Source organism: Gekko japonicus, unplaced genomic scaffold (genome assembly GCF_001447785.1).
Source record: "Gekko japonicus isolate JY-2015 unplaced genomic scaffold, Gekko_japonicus_V1.1 scaffold36, whole genome shotgun sequence".
Classification (NCBI taxonomy): domain Eukaryota; kingdom Metazoa; phylum Chordata; class Lepidosauria; order Squamata; family Gekkonidae; genus Gekko; species Gekko japonicus.
The window spans coordinates 560,648-573,049 of NW_015164182.1; the positions used below are offsets into that span (position 1 = coordinate 560,648).

Here is a 12,402-nt window from a genome sequence, read left to right on the forward strand (position 1 = left end):
CTGCAGCTTACCTGGCTGCTTCTTGCTCTGACTGAGGGCTGCTGGGAGCAGGGGGTGGGGCTTGTTGCATGTGCTTGCCCCCTGGGCTCTTTACTGCCGGAGCTCCGCTCCTGTGCGCTCCTGCAGGAAATGACCCCTGATGGTGGTCATGGGCACCACACTGGGGACCTCTGACCTAGGCTATAGCCCTGGTCATCTTCTGATGGGCGATGGTCTACAAATGCTCTTAGAAGGTAAGAAAGGTACTCCAGAAATAAAGAGAATGGGCCTCACAGATCCCTTCCACGAATGGTGGTCCTTTCCCCCGGCACAAGGAGCCTTCCCCACATTTGCAGAATGAGGATCTACAGGATCCAAACAAAAATCTCCCCCCTCCCCACTTTTCACTTGGTAGAAGAAGACTGCTACTATTAAAGGGTGTGTGCGCGTATTTCACAGTTTCCTGCCTTGTTGTCAGGCGTTGTCCTTTCAAGCCACAAACAATGATTTTATGGTCCTTTCAGTAGCTGAAAGGTTAGGCTCGGCAAAAGACGGGAGCAGAGATGGAAAAGTATCTCTCCCCCCCCACACACACACACATTGTGACACACTTGCATTTTATCCTTTCTTTCAGACATGAATAGCGCCTCCCCCGTTTTTATTTCTTTTGTACTGTCATCTTTTCTACCCTCCTTGACCTAGCTATCCTGCCGCCACCCACTAACTCTCTCCCACGCTCTACATCTGTGTTTTAACTTCCTGCTCTATATGGGTAGAAAAAGCTCTTATGGTGCTATTCAAAGCAATTATGGATGTCAGCGGACTGACCCGTTGAGCTCCTTGCCTCTTGAAACAAAAGAAGAGTCCTGCGGTCCTTTCAAGGTTTCTTTGCAGCCATACCAGTCCAAAATCAAAATCAAGAAAGGAACCACAGTCCACATAATACCTTTATTGGGACCAGTTACAATGACATAAAAGCGTGTGCAAGCATTCAAGTTTGCAAGAACTCTTCCTCAGGCTAAATGTTACGAGAGCAAAAGAAAAATGGGGGGAAAGGAGGATTCATGAGCATAACAAGCCTTCCAGAGTTGGAGCCCTCGATATTAAATGCACAGCATTCACCCAGGGAGGCATCTGTTTGCCTAGGAAAGTTTCTGCTATGATAATTTGTGATCTTGAAGGCATCTAAGGTTGCCAGCCTCCAGGTGGGGCCTATAGAGTGCCCAGAATTACACCTGATCTCCAGACAACAGAGCTCAGTCCTCCCCCTCCAGAAATAAAGAGAATGGGCCTCACAGATCCCTTCCACGAAAATGACTGCTTTGGCACATGGACTCTTTATGACATTATAGTTAAGGTTGCCAGCTCTGAGTTGAGAAATACCTGGAGATTTTGGGGGTGGAGTCTGAGGAGGGCAGGGTTTGGGGAGGAGAGGGACTTCAGTGGGGTATAATGCTACAGAGTCCACCTTCCAAAGCGACCATTTTCTCCAGGTGAACTGATCTCTGTTCCTGGGAGATGTTAGGATCCCCGGAGATCGCCATCCACCACGTGGAGGCTGGCAACCCTAGTTATACCACTGATGTCCCTCCTCTCCCCCTCCCCTGGTCTCCCCAGGCTCCACCCTTAAATCTCCAGGAATGTCCCAAGCCACAATGGGTAACCCTAGACTCCTGTGTGAAGTTGGTTAGGCTGAGTGAGAGAGTGACTGGCTCAAGATGGTCCAGTGAGGTTTGTGGCCAAATGGGCATTTAAACCGGGTCTCCCAGATGCAGATGGACACCTTGTCTGCCACACCCACCGGGTTGCTGGTAGCACAGAAGTCTTCATAACACTGTCCATTGAACTGACAAATTCAGTGTCGGTCAATTCATCCCAGAGATTCTCTGGGGGTCCACATAGTATGGGTTTCGGTGCCAACATAGAGCCCGTAGCACCATATTGTTCTACAGCTGCATTGCAAGGTCTGGGGTTGAGGCTGGCAGGAAGCCTTTGTGTTTTTCTACGCAGCTTTGGAACTTTTTGTGGTCACAGTAGTGCTGAGAACAAGCTTCTAGGGCTCTCTGTGCAAAGCCCTCAAAGGGAAGGAAATCAGCAGGGAAGGTGGCAAGAGAGACAGACGGTAAGTATCTAGCTTTGAGACACCCTGTTGTTGGAAGGAGCTGTCTGTGCTCCAGATAAAACAGAGGATGAACCCTATCAAGTGATCTCCCCGCCCGCCCCTTTCAAGTTGGGAATCAGAGGGAATCTGCCATCCTTGGTAACAAGTAAGTGCTAAAGCTCAATGTGTTCCTCGTGATGCAGAAAGGGGACAAGACAGACATGTTTCTGAACCCCAGGAAAGGGTTTCCCATTTCTGGGATTCCTTTCTGAAGGAGATATGCTGGATCTGTTCCACTGGACCTTTCAGGCCAGGGGTAAATTAATTTCTTGTGGGGGAGGCCTTGTGTGGTTATGAACAGATGGTAGCTGCGACTTTTAAATATCTTTGATTTGATGGTTTCCTCATAATTTTGATATTGTATTAAATGTCCTTGTTTCAAGTGTGTTGTATGCATCTTTGGATATTTGTTTAGGTTGAAAAAGGTGGAAATTGAAAAAAAAGAAATAAGTCTGTTAAAGGGAACAGAAGCCTTTAAAACAACAATGCTTCTTCCTTCTTCCACCTCTCCCCTGCTTTAAAATATACATTAAAAAGTAAACAAACTCTTGCTATTACACAAATGTATAATATCTGCCTTTAACTAAAGTAAAAGTTGCATAAATTATAAAGTGACATCAATACAAAAACAGATACATCCGTGACAATTAAAAGAGACAAAGAAAGTAAAGGAGATGAAAAGAAAAATTGAGGAGAGGTCCAACATGAACCATTAAATCATTATAAATACTATGTAATATTTAACTACATAAGCCTAAATAGGAATTCTGGGCATTTTATAGCACTTTAAGGTAGTCAAAGCATTTCCTCTACCTGTTGTACCAACAACCTTGTGAGGTAGGGGTGTATTAGTATCCCTATATGTATGACAAGTGCAGCGGTGATGGTAGGACTGAGTGGCCTGTTTGAGGCCACCAAGTGAGTTCATTGCAGAGGTGAGATTTGTGCCTGCCACAACAGGTCATGGCCTGCTCTCTCCATCACCACATCACATTGGCTGTTACTGACCAAAGTGGTCAGACATTCACCTTTCCTTCTCTTTTGTGTGATACAGTACACATTCACAGATAGCTGTTTCTGACACACCAATTCTAACCATTGGTTTGTTCCCGCATTTTTTCAGATTTCTGGTTTATAACAAAAACCAAACAAAGAAATACCAGGGCCGGGGGGGGGGGACACACACACACACATTAAAAAAAAGCCATGGTAGGGGGGGACATTAGAAAAGACCACAAGAATTAAACAATACATTAAATATAATGCAAAAGTATATTAATATATGCAAAAATATACAGAAATATACAAAGACTCCGACTGATTATTTAGAGTACAATAAAACCAAATGCAAAAAAAAGACAATGGTCCTGGTCACACATGCCGGAAAACGCGGGGGGAAAGCGAGCCTATTTGCGCTACAGTAATTTGATCCGCCACTCCGTGATCAGACACAGTGGCAGGTGAATTGGGTTTTTTTCTTCGCTGTGTGTTTCTGGCACGCTTCATCGAGGGATCAGTGACGCAATCGGAGTATGCTGGAGCGATCACACGGGAAACTTTGTCTGCGGCCCGTCGCAACCCATTTGATACTGCACTTTCCCAGGTATTTTTTAACTCCGTGTTTTTAGCGGAGTGAGACGGGTTGCAGACGGGTGCGGGACGCTTGCCAGATGTTCCCATGTGATTGCGCCCCTAAAATCCGCCCGGCAGTTTTGCCTCTCGCGCGGCTACTTCTGCGTGTGATTGGGACCAATATTGTGAAAATCCATAGAGAAGCTAAATGTCAGCTATGATCTAATTGAAAAATCTGGAGATTTTCAATGCTAATGTTAAGGTGCTGATACTAATATTAAAACATGATCATTTCTACTCACGGTTCTTGTTCCAGACTATTACATCTCACAACGAAATTGCACAAAATAAAGCCCACCTGCCCCATAGTGAAGGATTGGGCTTTCCACCTTTTACCACAATGGAGACTCAAAGCAGCTTACATTGTTCTCCTCTCCTTTTTATCTTCACAACAAACCTGTGAGGTAGGTTAGGCTGAGAGCATGTGACTGGCCCAAGGTCACCTAGCAAGCTTCCATGGCAGAGTAGAGATTCAAACCAGGGTATCCCAAACCCTAGTCTGACACTCTCACCGCTACACCATACTGGCTGTCCAGTTAATGTGTACTGGGTACAGATGACTGATTTTCAGAGGTTCAAAAGCCGCTGAAGAGAACATTTACTGCCCCAAGTTCATACATACATCTCTTCTCTTATTACTGTTAGTGACACAATAACACAGAATGCAGTTTTATATACATATATACACTACGCATTGTGAAATATAAAGCAAACTAGGCAAGCTTTCAAAAAAACTGTTTTTCCTCAGCCGAAAAAAGAATTGCCACTGTTTTTCTGATAGAAGCTTCAATAACTGTATGAGAATTCAACAGGTTCATTAGTTGTGAGGGATATAGCAACTAGAAAAACATATTTGCTCAAGTTCTACCTGCCAGGAAACTTTTAAATTCTGCTGCAGAGAACTGTGGTAGAACTGCATAAAGAGGAGAAGCCATTTTGTTTATTCTTCAAGAATCTAAGAATTTTTTCTCTGGGTAACAACACCCTGAACCCATGTCACCAGCCAGCCAGTCAAGATCATTATAGCAAATAATCACAAATGTATATTTGGTTGGACCCAACAGGTCTATTCCACTGATTAACCAATCAAACCCCTCCAAACCAATACTTCAGGTTTGGCTTGTATGAGAAGTCACTTTTACAGTTGTATAAGCAAAATTGGCTGTATGGTTTTGACTATTCAAAGTTCTCTCTTAGGAGATAATTACATTCTTTTCCAACATAGAGAAACCCATATTTATTCAAGACAGGCATGGCCTACTTTCCCCATGAAAGCTGGGCCAGAGAGCATTTCAAAAGGCAATGTGGTAGATTTTCAGGTCACCTGATTCCACTAACCTAGAATCTCAAATTTAAAATATTTAGTTGAAATCTATTTTCCGATACTTTGGTTGCATGGAATGATCTTTAAATAAACGCCCAGAGGAAATAGGACAGATGTCCTTTAAAAGCAAGGGCAGTTTTAACTAGTATATACTCAGGTACCCATCTTGCAACTAAACTTGTAGTTTAAGAATATCTTATAAGAACATAAGAACATAAGAGAAGCCAATGTTGGATCAGGCCAATGGCCCATCCAGTCCAACACTCTGTCACACAGTGGCCAAAAATACCAGGTGCTATCAGGAGGTCCAGCAGTGGGGCCAGGACACTAGGAGCCCTCACACTATTGACCCCCCCCCCAAGTACCAAGAATACAGAGCATCACTTGCCCTGGAGTCCCTGTCTATACCTTGTGGCTAATAGCCACTGATGGACCTCTGCTCCATATGCTTATCTAATTCCCTCTTGAAGCCGTCCATGCTTGTAGTCGCCACCACCTCCTGTGGCAGTGAATTCAATGTGTTAATCACTCTTTGGGTGAAGAAGTACTTCCTTTTATCTGTTCTAACCCGACTGCTCAGCAATTTCATGGAGTGCCCACGAGTTCTTGTATTGTGAGAAAGGGAGAAAAGTACCTCTTTCTCTACCTGCTCTATCCCATGCATAATCTTATAAACCTCCATCGTGTCACCCCTCAGCCGTCGTTTCTCCAAGCGTCGTTTCTTCATAGGGAAAGTGTTCCAACCCTTTTATCATTCTAGTGGCCCTTTTCTGCACTTTTTCCAATGCAATCCAATCTTGAATTCTACTTTTCAGTTCAGTGCGGAGTACACTTTTCAGTGTAGTGATAAGAGAGCTCAACTAGGATTTGGGAGATCCAGGTTCATATCCCTGCTCTGCCATGGAAGCTTGCTGGGTGATCTTGGGCCAGACACACACTCTCAGCCTAGCCTACCTCACAGGGACACTTTTCCATCTGCAGTTCTTTCCGGAAGATTTCAACGTATCCCCAGACATCTGAGATTTTGCTCATGCCCTTCCGAGTCAATAGAGACCCTCCCCCATATATTATTTCATTGCTCTCACTATGCAGAAGAAAGAGCCCTTTTAATTACGCCTTTATTAAGGTCATTTAGATTTCAAGGACAATTAGTAATCCAGTCCGAGGAACTTTTGCTGAAACACTTACTGGAGGACAAATTCACGGCTATTTCAAGGAATGTTGCTAAATTTCTTTTTATTGCAATTACAAAGTGTAAGCATCTCCTTAATACTCCTTGAGATGTTTGTTTGGTTGTTTGTTTGTTTTTCCCCCCCTCTCTGTAATGCCTTACGATAATCTGGAGACTGTTTTTGATTCTGTATGCTGTCTGATGGGTCTTTGACCGTAATAAACTGATTGATTGATTGATTGGTTGTGAGGATAAAGTGGAGGAAAGGAGAACAATGTAAGCCACTTTGGGTCCTCCTTGGGGAGAAAGGGGGGGGTAAAAATAAAGTAAATAAAATAAATCATGACCTTTGCCATGCTAGCATTCTTAAGTCATCAAATGATAAACCATATCCACAAATTATATACCATATCCATAAATGTGGTGATTTGTACTGCTTTATATGAGAGCATTTACATTGTCATGTTGTAACATTTTCCCATCAGCAAATTTACTTGTTGGTATTTGCCTTTTTTTGTTGCTCAGGGTTCTTATGATCACATCTCTTCAAATCACTGACTTTGTCTTTGTGGTGAAGAGGTGACTGAGAATGTTGCCCATGAGCTGTTTTGTCATTTTTATAAAGGAGTTTATAATAATTGCTCCACTCTTGGATATGGTATCAGGCTGTTCAGGAGAACAGCTTGTTACCCTTTTTTCTGGGGAGAATGTACATATCATTGTATCCGTGTAGTCAGGGAGACCAGATCCTGGATTTTGAAAGAAGTCAAAATTGTACACTTGTTATATTTTGCATATAACTATTGCATTACTGAAAGGTCCGCTGTCCATATAATAAACTTTGTTGTTGTGGCTCATTTCCACTACTTTATAGTAGAAAACCCTTAAATCTATCCCAGATTATTCTATCTTCTCTGTATAAAGGTAAAGGTAAAGGTTCCCTTGCTCGAAAGCCAGTCGAGTCCGAATCTAGGGTTGCGGTGCTCATCCCCGTTTCAAAGCCGTAGAGCCAGCGCTGTCTGAAGATGTTTCCGTGGTCATGTGGCCGGCATGACTAAACACCAAGGCGCACGGAACGCTGTTACATTCCCACCAAAGTGGTACCTATTTATCTACTTGCAATTTCTTGCTTTCAAACTGCTAGGTTGGCAGGAGATCTTCTCTGTATAGTTCCAGTTTATTTTAGCATATGTGCTGCTGAAGAGAGTTCATATCCCAAATTACTGTAAACTCAATATTGACTTCAATAATTGGCCTGGTTCTAAATAATCACCACTAAGTTGAGAACTTGCCTGCTCCAAATAACAAAGCACAGATGCTTCTCATTCCTAATCATATTAGGCTAATTCACACATTACTACGTCCATGTGTCCAGGCAAGGGTTGCCAGCTCCACATTGGGAAGCTCCTGGAGATCTGGGGTCGGGGCCTAGGGAGGATGGAGTTTGGGGTTGTGATGCCATAGAGTCCACCCTCTGAAGCTGTCATTTTATCCAGGAGAACAGAACTCTGTAGTCTGGAGATCAGTTGTAATGGCAGCTGCCTTGTACTGAATCAGACCATTGGTCCATCTAGGTCAGTACTGTCTACCAATGCTCCCTCTAAGCTGTGGAGTCTTGTGAGCAAAAATTCTACTTTGTGAGCTACTGGCACTAGGGCTGCCAAGTGGGGTGGCGGGTAAACCCCCGCTTCGGAGGCCCGATTCCCGCCGCTGTGGAATTGGGCCCCGGGGGGAAATCCGCCCCCCGAAGCGCAGCATGGCTGCGTCACTGGAGGTGACGCAACCACATTGATCACATTGGGGGCGTGGCCCTGATTGTCGGAGGGAAAACTCTATGGTTTTCCCTCCGACTATCGGGGCCACGCCCTCAACGTGATCGACGTTGCGCGTCACTTCTGGTGACGTGCTGGTGGCGCATGTGCGCACACATCAACGGACGGCTCCCGGAGCCCAACGAGGCTCCCCTGCCGGTAAGAAAAATTGGCAACTAACTGACACTGAAGTTGTGAGCAAGTGAGTTGGCTACTACATAAATTAGTTTGCTCTGGAGCCATCCTTCCTGAGCCAAGACAAAAATCTGTGAGCCAGAGACTAAAAAACTGTGAGCTAGCTCACACTAACTCAGCTTAGAGGGAACATTGCTGTCTACTCTTCACTGGCAGCAGCTCTCCAGGGTCTCAAGCAGACTTTCACATCACCTACCACCTAACTGGAGATGCTGGGGATAAACCTGGGATCATCTGGATGCAAAGCAAAGACTCTTCCGCTGAACCACAGCCCTTTCCCAGAACTCCAGGCCCCAACTGGAAGAACTTGAAGGCCCATCTGGAGGTTGGCACAACTATCTGTCCCCCGTGTGGACTTTTTAGAGAGTTGTTCTGGGTGTTCTCACCTAGGAACTTAATTTCCAGGCATGTGCAGATACAGTTTGGATCAGGATCATGGCACACAAGGGGAGTGATTTCAGCTGTCCCCCAATGCCATTTTCCCAGTCTGAAACTGTCCCCCAGGAGCTGCTATTTGCCCACCGGGGAGATTTATGTGTACTAATGGTGGCATGTAAGTTTTCCCAGTGGGGTAAACGGTGGCTATCTGGGGTTGTTCCAGGTGGGGAAAATGGCTGACTGGTGCATGGGTAGAGAGAAGCCAAAGCTTTGAGTGCTACAATTTTGGTCCAAATAAGTCCTGCACTTGTCTGGTAACTTGAGTTCCCCAGTATGGAATGCCATGTACACATTTGACCTGTAATCCCTGAGGTGCTCACGTGTCCACCATGTGAACCCTGTAATGTGTGAATTAGTAATGAAGTTCATCGAGGAGCAGATGTTTGAAGCAATTTAAAGATTTCAAGGTCAATGCCAACATTTTGAATGGAGCCCAAAAACTAACTAGGAACTAAGTAGGAACTATGAAATCTTTCTGTACAAGCAGTTAATTCCCATTCTCGATTTGCCGTATTTGGAACCCATTTAAGTTTTCAGATAGTCTTCAAGGATAGCACCACAAAGAAAGTGCTACAGTGATCCAACTGGAAAGTTTCCAGGACTTATAAAGGTAGCCAAGGGTGATATATCAGCCAAAATGGATCCAAAGCAATCCTGGTCACAGATACCAGCTTGATCTTGAGGGGTAGATCCAGGAATGCATCCAATTCTTGCACCAGCTCTTCCTGGGAGAGGGCAGCCCCACCATATTGGCCTTGAGCTTTACTTTATTCACCGTTATCCAGACTACTCTCTATTACCTTGATTACATTAAGCTACAAAAAATTAAAATGTGCCTCCAGTGCTCAAAGTATCTAGGCAGCTTTCACTAAGGTACATAACATCCCAGGCAGGATCAATTCATCTAAGTCTACCATTCTACTCACAGACATCCACAAGCAGGACACAAACAGAGCTACGATCCTTTTTGCCAGTGCAGCTGTCTGTTCCTCCACCAGTCAAGGTTTCTGAATCTGCTCGAGAAGATCCAGCTTGTGGCACCCAGAAACAGGGCCTTTTGGATGGTGGTGCCGTGCCTCATCTTTGTAATGTCCCCCCTTGAGGCTCACTTTTCATCTACCTTAGTTTCCCTTAGGCAAAAAGCATTTCTCTTTACCTAGGCTTTTAACTAAGAAAATGAAAAAAACATGATGCTGAGTCACAACTGACTCATGGCCAACCCCATCCATGGGGCATTCCAGGCAGGAAATGAGCAGAGTTGGTTCTCTATTGTAATCCTCCAAATAGCAAACCCAGTCTTCCTTGGTGGTCTCCCATCCAAATACTGACCTTGCCCAGCCCTGCTTAGCTCCCAGGTCAGGCTAAGCTAGGCTAATACCACTTTTTTCCTGCTCTCAGTTTATCTGTTTCATCCAGGGCTATTTTTGGGCAGGAACGCACAGGGCCGGCTCCAGGCGTTTTTGTGCCCTAGGCGGGGCTATCTTCTGGCGCCCCCCCCGCCCACACGCCTACCAATTATGGGGGTTGCCAACCTCCAGGCGGGGCCTGGAGAGAAGGATCCCGATGGGTCCTTGCCCCCCTCCGCCGCCACATAAATCAGCTTGCTCTGGAGCCATTCCTTCCTGAGCCGAGACAAAAATGTGTGAGCTGGAGGCTAAAAAACTGTGAGCCAGCACACACTCACTCAGCTTAGAGGGAAGACTGCTTCCAGCGGAGCTGCAGAAAAGCACACACATAAGCTGCAGTCTTTGCAAATGGGGGGGGGGGACAGACAGAGAGAGGAGGGGAGGGTCTGTCCTTTCCAGTCAGCTTGGAAATTCGCGCGCCCCGCAGGAAGAACGAAATGTCTCAACCCCTGATCGTATGGGTTATCTCTCCGGCCTTCCCCACCCCCACCAAATGTCTTCTAGAGAAGGGGGGGTGGAAAGGGGGAGAGGGATTTCTGCGACGCAGCAGACGTGGGTGGATGGAAGTAAAGGGGAGGGGAAACTTCGCGCTGCTTTGGGAGACCAAAGAATTCTAAGCAAGATGAGTAGGTCTGTCTGTAGCTGGAGAAACGGGCAATTCCAGGAGCACCTTCAAGATTAACAACATTGGTGGCCGGGTGGGAGCTTTCGGGAGTCACTGCTCTCTTCTTCAGATACTTGGAACCAGCGCTCCCTCTGAGCTGTGGAGTGTTGTGGGCAAAAATGCTCCCTTGTGAGCTACCGGCGTTAAAGTTCCTTCCCTCCTTCCCTCCCGTCCGGCTTACCTTGGCCCTCCCCGAGGTGCCCCTCCCTGTCTGAGAAGTGGCGGCCCAGCCTTGCGGGGCAGCCTGTAAAGCGCCAACAAGTTCTCTTTCATTTTGGCCGAGGAGCAGCCACTTGACACCCCCGTGAGGGCCGTGAACATAACCGCCCCCCTTCCTCCCTCCCTTCCTCCCTCGAACGAGACCCGAGCAGCAGAGGAGAACGGAGAAGGCGCGCCGCGCGGAGAGGCTGCCCAGCGAGCCCCTGGGCGCTCCGCCTCGCCGGCTGAGGCACCCCTGACCCTAGCGGAGGGAAAACGAGGAGGGGAGGAGCGTCACTCACCACAGGCCGCGAACGCCGCCCCCTCCGCAATTTCTCTCTCCCTCGGCCGGCATAATTGGCAGCCTCTTTTGAAGCCCCTTCTCAGGGCGGGGCAGGCAGCCGGCAGCCGGCGGGGCTGTAGTACCTTGGCGCCCTCTGCCTCCTCGCCGCCTTCCTCCCTCCCTCCCTGCCCTGCTTCCCTCCCTTGAGTCACGGCAGAGAGAGAGCGCGAGAGAGGAGTGGGCCCCGGTTAGGGCGGTGGCGGGGCGCAGTTTGGCGCCCCTGAGAGCCGGCGCGCTCTAGGCGAGCCCCTAGCTCGCCTAGCGGGCGAGCCGGCCATGGGAACGCACAGGAACGGAGCTCCGGCTGGCTCCCACGCTGGCCACACCCACCCGGAACTCATTAACATAATAGGGCGAAACTCATTAGGATTGGCACACATTAGGGGGGTGGCCTAACATGCAAAGGAGTTCCTGCTACAAAACAAGGTAAACAGAATAACAAGCAAAAGGTGGGTGTGGCTGGATAACCACACTTCTGGTAACATGGGGGTGCGGCCTAATGTGCAAATGAGAGGTGCTGTCAGGGGTGTGGCCTAATATGCTAATGAGTTTCTGCTGTTGGGTGTGGCCTGTTATGCTAATGAGTTCCTGCTGGGCTTTTTCTACAAAAAGAGCCCTGGTTTCATCAATATCATTTTAGTAAATTCATAACATATATAATTTAAAAATGGTTTAAAACAATAATAACATACTGATTAGTCTAAAAGAGAATTCCGGTAGTGCCACTGCCGCATGGGGGTGGGCAGGGGATGGGAGTGCCAGGAGGATGAGACTGTCTGTTGGATCCCCAAGCATCGAGAATAAATCCATGTTTTAAAGAAAAGCAAAATTTATTTCAAAGCTTTGGAAAGACACTCAAACACGTTCTTTGTTAGAACTGACTACAAACGGTTAGGGCAAACATGATAAAGGGATTTGAACCAGGTACAGGACCAATGGGTCACTTTCCCGCTGGCGGGTGAAAGGAAACGGTTGCGCGCTCATTCCCTGAGAACCAGGCTATCTCCAGACATAATACAGGTGCAGTTCCCAGGCTCTAAAAGCAACAAGCTGGCAGTCAAGCTTACTCCCCCATCACAT

General features: G+C 46.8%; 1 protein-coding gene across 1 annotated transcript in view; it reads left to right on the plus strand.

Moving 5' to 3' along the window:
- Nucleotides 1-2,143: 2,143 nt before the first annotated feature.
- The window catches only part of LCK (LCK proto-oncogene, Src family tyrosine kinase), a 56,268-nt gene continuing 46,009 nt past the window's right edge, over nt 2,144-12,402 (plus strand). Inside the window, exon 1 of the mRNA XM_015408061.1 lies at nt 2,144-2,246. The gene's annotated coding sequence lies outside the window, so the exon portion shown is untranslated. The remainder of the gene's footprint in view (nt 2,247-12,402) is intronic.